The 14,145-nt window shown below is 30.4% G+C and overlaps 1 protein-coding gene across 3 annotated transcripts in view; it reads right to left on the bottom strand.

The window, feature by feature from the left end:
- The window catches only part of LOC130903980 (putative fatty acyl-CoA reductase CG5065), a 34,251-nt gene extending 21,022 nt beyond the window's left edge, over window positions 1-13,229 (bottom strand). Inside the window, exon 1 of one of the 3 annotated variants that reach the window (XM_057816450.1) lies at window positions 13,153-13,229. The gene's annotated coding sequence lies outside the window, so the exon portion shown is untranslated. Of the gene's footprint in view, window positions 1-2,036; window positions 2,049-5,197; window positions 5,375-13,152 lie in introns of those variants that run through there. The other 2 variants (XM_057816449.1, XM_057816451.1) reach the window with 2 other exon arrangements.
- Window positions 13,230-14,145: the final 916 nt, after the last annotated feature.

The following is a 14,145-nucleotide window of genomic DNA, read 5'->3' as shown; positions in this document are numbered from 1 at the left end:
TTAATTGCCACCAAGATAAGACCATGGCATTATTTGAAATGATCAGCTCCTACCAAACATTCCAACACATTTTGTCATTTTTATTAATAACTTATTTCATCATTCACGAATATTAAACAAAATTCCCATAGCAAACATAAACAATTATGAAATTATTATTAACCCGTTCACTTTTAGTGCAGTAGAGAATGAAATATAACCTCAAGTTATATCGGTATATGACAAAGTTTCATGGCAAAGTTATGTTGAATGAGAAAAAAGGAATATTGAATTTCATCAATGGAAGGTAACGGGTAAAAAAAATTAGAGTTGCAAAAAAAATGAATGGCTTAAAAACGAGTGCAACGAAATAGAACAACTGCAACGAAAACACGATGATTTCAAACTCCATAAAAGATTAAAGGAAGCCGTTGGTATATTTAAAAAACGAAGTCTAGGTATAATAACCAACCAGGACAACCAGATAGTTATGGAAGATCATGAGAAATACATGATATGGGAAGACTATGTACAAAAACTTTTTGACGACAATAGACCAGACCGGACCAGACAACTCGAAGCAGAAGAATGTCTAACTGGACCTTCTATTACCAAAGAAGAGGTAGAAAAGGGTGTACTAGTCGCTAAAAACAATAAAGCAGATGGTCTAGATGAAATACCATCAGAAATACTGAAACTACTGGACGAAAGGGGCATTAGAGTGCTTCACAAGCTGTTCAACAAGATATATGAGGTCATTACCCTGAACAGTGGCTATCTTCAGTTTTTATTCCTATCCCAAAAAAATCGAACGCAAGAAAGTGTGAAGATCATAGGCTAATTAGCCTTATGAGCCACTCCCTAAAAATATTCCTGAGAATAATACATCAGAGATTATATAGAAAATGTGATAATAATATAAGCGACTCACAATTTGGATTTAGACAGGGGTTGGGTACAAGAGAGGCAATAGTCGTAACACAGGTCCTTGTACAGAACTGCTATGACCAAAGAAAAAATGTTTGTCTATGCTTCATAGACTACGAAAAAGCTTTCGATAAAGTTCAACATCACAAACTCATGCAGCTCCTCAAAAAATTGGATTTGGACGAAAAAGACATTCGTTGTATCGAAAATCTGTATTGGCACCAAAAAGCGCAATTCAAAGTAAATCATGGTCTAACTGAGCAAGTTCGGATTCGCAGAGGAGTACGTCAAGGTTGTATATTATCGCCGCTCCTGTTTAATATATACTCTGAAGCCATTTTCCGAGAGTCACTTGAAGATAGAGACATTGGGATCAAAGCCAATGGAGTCTGGGTCAACAACATACGTTACGCCGATGACACAGTGCTGATTACAGATAATATAGATGACCTACAACAACTAATTAATATAGTAGGCGGACATAGCCAAAACAAGGGATTAAACATCAACATCAAAAAAACTAAACTCATGATTATCACTAGAGAAGCGAATACGTTTAGAAAATCTAGAGTAACATATAATGGAAAACCTATAGAACGGGTAGAAAAATTTAAATATCTAGGAACATGGCTCTATGAAGAATGGTCATCGGACGGTGAAATAAAATGCCGAATTGAACAAGCTCGAAGTACATTCATAAAATTTAAAAATGTATTTACATGTACAGACTTTGATCTTGATCTTAGACTGAGACTTGTGCGGTGCTACGTTTGGTCAGAGCTTCTTTACGGGATGGAGGGTTGGACCCTTAAGGTAAAAACCATCAACAAATTAGAGACATTCGAAATGTGGGTATATCGTAGAATCCTGAGGATACCATGGACTGCCAAAATGAGGAATGAGGATATTCTCAGGCGTATCAATAAAGACCGTGAACTCTTTAACATCGTGAAGAAACGAAAGATTGCATACCTTGGCCATATAATGCGAGGAAATAAATATCACTTCCTTCAGCTGATAGTCGAGGGCAAGATTGAAGGTAAGAGAGGATTGGGACGGAAGAGGATGTCATGGTTGCGGAACGTGAGGCAGTGGACGGGTATACAAGATATTCAAACATTGATCCATACCGCTAGAGATAGAGAAGCCATGAAAAAAGGCAACGGATAACTTGAGTCCATTTTAGTCTATGTTATTATTTTTGTCGTATCTGAGCAATAGCAGTATGTCCATATTCTTTTTATGTCACGAGATGTCTCAAGAGATGTGTGATTGGTGAGAATTTTGTTTGAAACGTCTATTAGGCTGTGTCTCCCAAACTGAAATGAAAAATTTATTCCGCATGGAGTATTCTTAAATATTCTGATATCTTATAACTGTAAAGATGATATTACTAACAATGAGATTAAATCATTGAAAATTTCATACAGCAAATCAAATAAATCCCGTTGGATGCAAGAGATCCAACATCAAGGACGTTGGTCTGTGAATGTGAGGAAGATATTTAACTTGTTAACAACATGATTATTATCCGACACATTATTTCATATTCGCATAATATTTAAAATGCATTTTCCAATGTACCTTACAATAAAATTAGATGTTCAAACTCACCATCATTCACTTCTTTACAAAAACCGATTTTGGAATTCTCGTACAACATTTTGAGGTTATCTTGTTAATTTATTCCTTTATCCTAACTTTCAAATCAACAATATTGTCTAGTCTATCAAAATATACTTTGAAAATAATCCGGTATTTTTGTATTTAGTATACTAAATATCAGGAACAAATCTTTGAAGATACTAAAATATTAGTCCAAAATCCAAATAAATAATTGATGTAAATCTAGTAGGCTGCTATCATTTACGATTATAAATAACCTAATAAGAAGTAATCTAGATGAGTCAAATTGGGGGATCTAGTCGGCCATTTGATCGTTCCACGTCTTCGAATCCACCTATTGAGGAAAACCTCGTTTAAATGCGGTGGAGTTCCTTCTTATTGGTTGTTAATAGATCTATAATAATCTCATTTGGATGATTAACATCAGGAGAAAGTATTTGCAATGTAGGCACCAACAAGTTAATCAAAAAACCTTACCATTAACAGTGCCTTCGAAAAAAATAAGTTTATTGTTAGATAATGATACCAGCCTAAACGTTCACTTTTTTAGGATATTGAGTGTGGGCCTCATACAACCAGTGAGGATTTTCTCTGCTTCAATATCTACAGTTCTGTTTGTTAACCGTTTCAATGAAACGTCGCTTCATCAATTCTAAAAATTTTTGTCTTCTAACAGGATCATCTTCGTTTAACTTCTGAATCAACATTATATGTAAATCTCTCAAAATAGGTGATTGACTTACTGATTTAAAAGTTAGAAGAGCAGAAAAAATTAATAAAATAACCTCTGAGGTCATACAAAATGTACGAGAATTTCATAATTGCCTCGGTAATTGTCGAGAAGTGAATGGTGGTCATTTTGAACATTGTAAAGTACATTGAAAAATACATTCTACGTAAAATTTTGTGATAGAGATATTATCAAAATTTTATTTCTCAAAAATTAATTTTCTTGGTTATGATTGCACCAAATTCAAAAAAGCTTCATATTACTAAACACAGGACTAAAATCCCTTTCCAACAAGGCTCCGCACGAACCTCTTTGTTTTTAAGGATTTTAAAAGGGGGTGCTCCACTTTCTGGTTGAATCATTCTAGTAATCCTTTTTAATAATTTCATTTTCAATATAATGTAAATTAATTTTGATTCCTCCTGCGTATGAACCATGACAAAAATTCAACTCTAGTATATTTTAATGTTTACTTAATTTTAAAACAAACCTACAATCATCAAGCTACAATTATTCTTTTACTTTTCTAATATCTATTTAGGCCAGGGCATTTACGAAATTACGTGATAAAATTAATAGTAGAAAAAAACAACGTCATCGTGTCATAGGGGTTAAATAAAAGTTATGTGCATAAAATTCAACATTAACAACAATAAAAACACCAAAAAATCGGTACAACTTTTGTTTTTGCGTTTTGCGCTGAACCTATGCAAAACTCGGTTTTGTTACTCTGGACAATATTGTAGAAAATTGAAAAATCTGCAAAATGAGCTTATATAAATTAAATTTTGATAATTTGATGCTTAGATAATTTAACCGAAAGGAGAATATAATTTCTTAAATTGTTCAAAATTTGTTTAATTTTCTTATTCACTGAAAACTGAGATATAAAATATTTTCATAAACTACATGCAACAAAAGGAGTATTTCCAAATTTTTTGTATGAAACCTAAAAATGCGTTTAAGTAAAGCAGTAAATACTAAATATTTCCTCATAAAATTAAGTATTTTCACCTAGAATGTAAAGTATTTCATGCCAGTATGAATAACTGTTTATTAGTCAATAAATAAGTCTTACAAGAAACTGCAAAATAATAGAAGGAAAAATTCTAGGAAAATTATTAATTTTAGCAAAAAACTAATGTGACAGCTAATTTTAGCTTAACGAGTTAGCCTAGTTATAAAGAAAGATCAAAATCGGCCCAATAGTTCCTGAGATAATTAATATTTGATTTGAAGTATGTTGGAGCATTTTTGAGCGCATCGTCTTTGCTTGGTTTTCAGAGAATAAAAAACATTCATATTTAAAATTAAACAAATTATAAACAATTAAAAAATTAAAAATTTTCTCCTTTCGTTTAAATTATCTAAGCAATAAATCACCGAAATTCAATTTATAAAAGCTTATTTTATATATATAGTAACAAAGCCAAGTCTTGCATAGTTCAGCACAAAACGCAAAAAACGAAATTTTTATCGATTTTTTGGTGTTTTTATTGTTTAAAAAAATAATGCATAGACAAAAAATGTTGAATTATGCACATAACTTTTATTCAACCCCTAGAACACGATGGCGTTATTTTTTTTTTCTACTATTAATTTTGTCACTAAAAGCCTTTTTTTCGTAAGTGCCCTGGCCTATTTATATATTTTATACTTAATTTATTGTCTTATTAATTATCAATTTAATTCGTTTTATATTAGTTATCTTGAGGTACACCAACTAGTTATCTTATTTGCTTTTCTTTAACAAAGTTAATCAAAACTTTCTAAACTTTTTTAAATAGTTTGTTCAGTTCCTGTACATTTCTCTAATTTTTTTTAATATTAAAGATTCGCATCGATCAAATTATAACACTGAATTTCAAATAAGAAAAAATCTTTTGGGGTATAATTAGAAAACTTATTTTACGCAAATAATAATGAACGACTTACATATTATATGTGTACACTATTGAAATCCAAGAATGTAGTTACTATCTAGCACATTAATACACTTCTGTTTGTATACTATCAAAGATTGTAAAGTGTTTGATCGAATACTGTATTATGAAACATTATTTAAGCGTGATAGAAATGGAGGATGCAAATACAAGGCCACGTGTTATTTGCTCATAGTCTGCTTGTTTTTCTGTAGAAATCCATGGAAGCTTTCAGGTATGACAAAAATATTGAGCTTTTCCCACTCAATTATAAATTACTACATATGCAAAAAACTAGTGTCCAAAAAATAAGTGGTCTACAAATGAAGTTTCAGGAACATCAAAAAATATTTAATTAATAAAATTTCGGATAAAATTCACAACTACGTAGTTTAATTAGCCCGTTAAGAAACACGCTTAAATTTTTTTTTTTTTCGCTGGGGCAATGTTAGTACTATATAGTGAGTGTTTTATCGTTAAAAATCTTTTTTTTTTTGGTGCAATTAATGAGGAATAAGCAGTTACGTTTGTCGTGACATCAAGCTTGTCTTAGCGAATTCAGAGGGCATCGGAAAAATCCCTGTTTTCCACCGCTCCAGAATAATTTGATATACATGTCTAGTCACAGTTTCATGACATTATATCTATAGAAAAACTGTTTAATAGAAACATTTCCTTTGGTATTAAACTCTGATGGTAACGTTGTTGGTTAATAGGAACATTGAAGAGAGGTCTCTGCAAGAACTTTTTAGTTTTTACGTTAAGAAGTCTCACGGTAAAAGAAATTACTCACGACAATACTCTGGTGGTTGATAATTAGAGAAGTAGGTGTGTGGAATTACAAGAAAAAAGACAAGGGAATCGAGTGACCGTTAATTTCTCAATAAACTTCTTTAATTTATTTCTTAGACCTTTTGATATATTAATGCATCTAAATGTTCTTGATTTTAGGTCTTTTCTGTTTTAACAGAAAGATAAATTTCATTATATTTCTCAATTTCTCAATTTCTCAATATATTGATCCAATTTCTAATTTATTAGACCTTTTGATGTAATAACGTAAAAATAAGTTTTTCTAAAGATTGATAAAAAATTGACGTTTTGACTTAGAAATAGTTCTTTCTTCTTAGAAATATTGATAAAGACTTTTTTTATCAATCTTTCAGAAATTATCGAGAAAAACTTATTTCAAAACAGAAGAGACCTAAAATCAAGAACATTAAGAAGCATGAATTTTTTAATAAATTGAGAGAAAAACACCCTTTCTCAAATCTCTTATTTCTTAGACCTTTTATATATGCGATGTTCCTAGATCATCTTGATTCTATGTCTCTCCTGTTTAAAATTGGGTTTTTTCATAATTTTTGAAAGAGAGATGAAAATTTGACATATGGTACTTCCAGTCTTCATCTATAGAGCTCATCACCTCAACTGCCAATGAATTTTGCGACTGGTATCACTTGCAGCTCTTCTCTAATATTATTATTTCTAATTCTCTTTTCTTGTCACTCATTTTTTGGTGCTAATTTAGCACCCAGGATTCGCTAACCTAATCTAATCTAACCTAACCTAACCTAACCGAACATAACCTTACCAATTACATGACATATAAAATCAATATTTTGAAAAACAAGTAGAAACTGAGGAAGATAAGAGACCAGAAGATATATAGGTATTGACTAGACGAAAAAGGAAAATGAATACAAAATGGCATAGCAAAAGGAGAGAAAGACGTCATAAGTAGAAAGTGCAAGTCGAATTCATGAATATAAACATTGAAGAGAAGAATTGGAACTGGGAAATCAATGAAAATATTTGAGTCAAATAAGACAGGGACAACATTGAAATGATGGTTGATAGATCAGATTGCTGATAAGGAAAGGAGTATAACTAGAAACTGGAATGAAAACGAAAATAGAAATCGGAATAGAAATAAAAAGGAAAAACCACTTAGATGGGATATAACAAAAAAAGTAGAAGTATAAAGTAGAAAATGAAATAAATAAGGAGACGAGTGGGGGAAAAAGTGATAAAACAGACAAAAAAAACATCATAGAAACATGAAACACAAAAATTTCAACAGGTCAAGAGGAAAAACTAACAGAAGAAATGGAAAGACCAAATTTGGAGTATCTGAGACTAACAGAAAGAAAGAAAGAAGAGAATACACTCCTTCAAAGCAAGAAGATTAATAAAATATCGAGAGAAGTTGAAAAAAATATTTGGAGAAAGTCAGCAGCTACAAATAAAACATCAAGGAATAGTGGAAGAAGAAATTAATACATCTACAAAAAAAAAGAGTTACAAAAATTTGAACAAATTTTAGGAATATAATAATAAATTATAAAGAAAAAATATGTGAAACAAAAAGAAAAATCAGCGCTCAATATCAGAGAATGAATTAGAGGAGACGCAATTTTAATAAATAATGAATGGATGAAATATTTAACAACTAAATATCAAGAACAAAGAACTTTGGTGAAAGGATTAGTCAAAAAATTAAGAGTATAAACTGTCGTGGTGAGAATTCGAGAAGAAGATGACTAATGCCTGCAAGAAAAATCAAAAACTATTGTTTGAACCCCCTGGAACCTCGAGAGAGTAATAAAAACAAACTTAAAAGCATAAAATATCTAAAAAGGGATATGGTAAAAATTAAAAATATTTTAGACTTGGAAGGAAACGAAGCGAAAGTGAAAACGAAGGTATTAAAGAACAAGAAAAAGGAGCAAAGTGATATAACAGTCACAAGGAATAGAACAAATAAAGATTTAGAGCAAACAATTAGACAAACTAGAGAAATCGTAGAGATACATCCGTGATATGTAGATCTGGCATTCGACAGATGCAATAGATATGATATATGGACAACCCTAGAATACAGAGGAACGAAAAGAAAACTAATAAATTCATCAAAAGCTGTATATAAACAAAAAAATTTGTATAAAAAAATTAATAGAAAAACGTAATTCACAAATCAAGAATAGAAAAATGACACAAAGTACAAAATGACATAAGAAATGAACCATATGGAGCCATGATTCAGGATAAAGGAATAATGGAAAAATCAAATAAAAGTCTACAGAATTACGATAAAATTAGTGATTATTCACGCGGTGAAAACTATGAGATACACAAATTTGGGTGAAGAGCAACTAAGGATATATGAAAGGATTAGGAAAATTGATGGACAGTTTGAAGCTGGATATGAATATATTAGAAACTGAGGCTATATTGGTCACAATAGAATTAAACAGATTACGATGCTAGACATATTGAAAGAACTGGAAACGTCTAGGAAAAGTATAGAGAGACAGGATATTGTCGGAAAAACCAAAGCATGGATGTGGAAATTATATATGAAAGGATTAGGAAAATTGATGGACAGTTTGAAGCTAGATATGATGACTTATGATCTATGAATCTATTAGAAACTAAGGCTTTATTGGTTACAATTGACTTAAACAGATACTAGACATATTGAAAGAATTGTAAACGTCTAGGAAAAGTATAGAGAGACAAAATATTGTCGGTAAAACCAAAACATAAATGTGAAGATTAGATTTTTCAAGATTTCTAGGAGTGTATGCATGGTAGAAAGAAATGGAAAACGTAGTCGATGCTAAATAAAAACAAGTTGTGGCTTTTTATACAAATATGTTATTTATGAGCTTCCTATCAACTTTGTCCTTTACCAAAATATTACCTGACATAAATAAAAATGATATACACATTTAAGTATGCATTATTCTCGTAATATTGTATATAATCTGTTCCTACAATACAAAAACTTTCCGTCTTTTATTTCTGAAGGTTAAGTTTTATTACACAAAATAAATCATTTAAAAAAAAAAACTTATATAGTTAATCGAATTGGATAATAATTCTCAATATACGACTAAATGACTGAAAAAAAATTAATTACTCTTTCAAAATGCAGAGTTATATTGATTAGAAGTTCATATTGAACATCCTAAACTTTTAAAACAATAACAATAATTTTTTCGTTATTTCATACTCATATCAAGAAATGATTCCCGTTTATAGTTAAATTCAGACCATATTTCAAATACATTTGGTAACAGAAGTTTCCAATCAACCATGATTTTCATGAATTTCCAAACTTGCTTTTGTAGGTAGTTTTTATCGCATTGATTTTCACCCCAGTTCAAATTGAGAAGATTGAAGTGGAAGACTCGTCTTGGAATAGATAACTTTCTGGATCAAATCCGTCACTTACTAGAGGCACTTTGAGTCGTTCTACTAATTCGATCTTCTCACTGGACGTTTCCAGCTCACGATTCTCCAGTTTGGCATTCAGTTCCATCACTTTCAGATCACTTAGACTCTTGGCAATGTTTATGTCACTATCTATTTACAATACCTCACACCTGACACCAATTTAACGTTTTTCGTATAAATTTGCACTGTCTCTTAAGTTCTTAATTCATTTAAACACTATACACTACACTAATTTGTAATAATTCACTTATAAAAATCACTTAAATAATTTCTGCGATTACTTTTACTAATTTTGTTTTCACAACGACTATTTATTTAAAACTTAATTCATATACCACAAATAGAATTCTACAAAGTTCTAGAACAAAAATAAACACAAGAAATAATTAAATAGATTTTCCTAAAAACTGAGAGAAATACTGTAATAAACCGCCTCCTATAATAAAAAAACTTGTCAAAGGTGCTTCCGCCATTTATGAAAAATAGATTATTGGCGCCGCGCGAATTTCCCGAATGTTAAAATTGTAGCTGGACAAGGCTGGCATAAGGACTAGTTAATTAGTGGTTTTGTGTGATGTAAAATATAGTTTAAGCTAAAAATTACCTAAATGACTTTTGTGTACTAGCGCTTGACATCTTGTATTCACTCAAATATGGTTGTATAAGTTTTCGTAGAGTAATAGATTTTGAAATGTGTTGTCACAAAATTTACGACTACCTCCACCCCCTTGTCACATAATGTCACACTTCGTCGACCCCCACCACCCTTTAACGTGTGACGTAATTTATGGATGACCCCTTGGTTTGCACAGGAAAATCAAAATATCTTGAGAACTAATACTTTTCAATACTCACATAAAATACAGGGTGATTCATTTGAAAAAACCGAGAAAATAATGTATTAGTATTTTGTTCCACTCTATATCAGATTCAATTGATATGACAGCCTGGAAAAAGGGAAAATTTTTTTATACATAAACAGTGTTTTTCAATATTCATTCATAAACTATTACTTATCATCCTTATCCTTGCTTATAGATAAAGTGAGGTACAAATTTTAGGTTATTATATACAGTTTGTAGCATCTAAGATGAATATACGTCCATATTTTTTTTTATAAATTAAGATTTGAATATTCACACAGGCATATTGGGGACTCAATCACAACCTATTCATAATCATCCTTATTTTTACTTATAGATAAAGTAAGGTACAAATTTTAGGTTATTATATACAGTGTGTAGCATTTGAGATGAAGATACGTCCACATTTTTATAGAAAATTGATTATAACTGTTTAAATACCTCATACACACAACACAACCCCATATTATTGTGATGAGGACAAGTTAATCCTAAATATGGAGTGAAATATACGGTGTTTCGTTCAAAAAAAAGTATCTTTGATATACAGCTTACATCTTAAAAATTGATTTTCTCAGTTATTATTGCACCAAATTGAAAAAACTTGATATTGCTGAACAAAAGACTGAGATCCCTTTCGAACAAGGTACCACGCGACCCCCTTTCTCATTTAAAGTTTTCGAGGGGGTGTTTCTAATACAGAGGTACTGTAAATTGTCAACTCGAGAATAAAAATCAACCTGTTCAAGTTAAAATATCTTTGTAAGTTTCAATTTAACAAAATTCCATATTTTCATTAACTTTTTCCCTGCTCCACTTTTGATATTATTATTGGTATGAAAAAAAAACGGTTTATTCTTACTAAATATGTTAATTTGATCTACTTTTATATTAATAAAAGTCTATTACATACCAATTAATGAAAACTATCGCTCATTTCTCTTCTAGGTATTGTTATATAAGTAGCATTCTAATGTAACCTTGGGTAAATCCACTTTCGACATTTAATATAATACTTTGATCTATTTTGTGTACAAAAATTTTGTCCGTCATTTCAACACGCTAATTAGTTTGAATAATTTTATTTGATTTTGTGATTTGAAACTCACGGTCATTCAACACAGCAAAATTGGATTATACTATTTTCAATTTTCCGTTTTTTATTAATATTAAACGTTTTTTTTTGTTTTTATTTTTGAAAAATGACGTTTGACAAAAAATTGTTTGAATCTAATTATTATCTAACAGTTTATTAGATGTATAATTGCAATTGTAATCAAACTTCATTACGTCACAATTAGAAATGTCTCTATTTACGAGGATTGTTTGAAAATACCACGAGTTCAAACTGAAAATGTCAGCAATTATCAAAAGAAATTGGGAGTGAGTCTTATTGAAAATTAAGCCATTTTACACTTCTAGTTTCTGTTTGACAATTGTATAACTAAAATAGTCTTTGTAAGAATTTTACGAAAATAAATAGCAAAAAAATTGATACTATCTTATAACTCTTACTTTTAGTTTGATATAATGCTAAATATGCTCTAATTGAATCAATTAATTGCTCATTTTGCTCATGGATACAATGTACTGGTGTATCTATGAAGCGAGTCACTTTTTATATTCACAAGTTTGTGACAGACAATAAATTTTATTTCCATCCACAAATACTCCACTAAGCAAATATCACAGGATTTGGTTTTTAGTTCTAAAATTTGCTAGACGAGAAATGATTCGATTCCAATCCTTGTTTTGCAGAAAATACAAGACAATATTCTATAAAACATCTCTTATAAATGGTTCCAGAGATGGATTCAACGTACTGGTATGTCTATGAGGCATGTTACTTTTTATATTCACAAGTTTGTGACAGATAAATTTTATTTCCGTCCACAAATACTAACAAAATATCACAAGATTGGGTTTTTAGTTCCTAAACTTACTAAACGAGAAATGATTTGTTTCCAATCCACAGTTTACAGAAGCTACCAGACAATATTCTAAAAAAATCTCTTATAAATAGTTCCAGAGATGGATTCAACATACTGATATGTCTATGAGGCATGTCCCTTCTTATATTCACAAGTTTGTGACAGAAAACAAATTTTATTTCCATCCACAAATACTCCACTAACCAAATATCACAAGATTTGGTTTTTAGTTCCGAAATTTGCTAAACGAGAAATGATTTGTTCCCAATCCACAGTTTATAGAAGCTACTAGACAATATTCTGATAAACATCTCTTATAAAAGATTCCAAAGATGGATTCACCGTACTGGCATGTCTATGAAACGAGTCACTTTTTATATTCACAAGTTTGTGACAGATAAAAAATTTTATTTCTTTCCACAAATACTCCACTGACCAAATATCACAAGATTTGGTTTTTAGTTTTGAAATTTGCTAAACGAGAAATGCTTTGTTTCCAATCCACAGTTTATAGAAGCTACAATACAGTATTCTGAAAAAAATCTCTTATAAATTGCTCCAGAGATGGATTCAACGTACTGGTATGTCGATGAAGCGAGTCACTTTTTATATTCACAAGTTTATGACAGATAAAAAATTTTATTTCTTCTCGCAAATACTCCCCTAACCAAATATCAAAATATTTGGTTTTTAGTTCCGAAATTTGCTAAACGAGAAATGATTTGTTTCCAATCCATAGCTTACAGAAGCTACTAGACAATATCCTAAAAAAATCTCTTATAAATGGTTAAAGAATTGATTCAATGTATGCTATAATGAGTACATTTATAGCTAAAAGTAGTACTCTGAAAGGAAAGTCATTAATTCAAGTTACATCCTTCTATTTGTGAAAATAATTCGTCAAAAACGATTCAAAATGAAGTTTATCTTACCTTATCGATCTAAGATATCAGTTGAAATCACTGCTTCACGATATATATACCTATCACTCAAACAAACCACATAAACTATTCTGCATAGTATCCACTCATATTTAACTATTCTAGTTTACCTTGTAAAATTAAAAGACAATTGATGACCATGGGCTGCATTTTGATTAAAACATCTCAATTTTTTAGCTAATATCCAACAGACAATTACTGATTAAAATAACATTACCGCACTTTGTTATCAACTATTGATACACCCACATCCTTTAATTTACAAGGTTACACATAATATTGTTGACCAGAGGATAATGACCTGTTACAGATTTCTTTCATAGACGAGTTAGATTCTTAAGATAAAATCAACTTGCAATAACTGATTAATTTGTAAAAAATAAATTGCCAGCGAGAGATTTCCTTCAATATGTATCCGTGTTGTTGTTCTCTATTTTTTAAATAGAGAAAGTGAAAAATTACTTTTTGATAAAACCCAGTGGTTTCCATTTTATTTCATAGTCGTAGCAACTTAAATCCTGAATTGGTATCTTTTAAAAATATAAAAACAACTACAGAATCTGATAATACTACAATGAACTGTGATTTTACACGTATTTTACAAGTATGATCAGTAAAATTCGTTATTTTCGAAAAAGCTTTTAATTTTTTATGAAATAGTGCGAATAAGGAAGAAAAACCGTTTGCAAGATAACTGATTTTAAATCAGAAAAATCATCTACTTGTTCGACTTGATTGAAGAGAATCTCACTTGAACATAATCTAGTTTGAATTTGTAGATGCTTCAATTCTATTTAAATTTTCAAAAGAAAGTCGAAATTATACTCAATAGAACTGATTTATTTACTGTCTCTCACCTCTAAAAAGCCAAACTAATTCTATGTGGCGATCTCAATATTGATTATTCCAGTCTGAGTGCTGGTCAATAATGTCTTCAGTCGATTTTGGACTCTTTTGGTATTGTCATGCATATAATTGCACCAA

This window comes from Diorhabda carinulata, chromosome 2 (assembly GCF_026250575.1).
Source record: "Diorhabda carinulata isolate Delta chromosome 2, icDioCari1.1, whole genome shotgun sequence".
NCBI lineage: Eukaryota > Metazoa > Arthropoda > Insecta > Coleoptera > Chrysomelidae > Diorhabda > Diorhabda carinulata.
The sequence above is the reverse complement of the archived record's forward strand: the minus strand, read 5'-3'. Positions and strand labels throughout refer to the sequence as shown.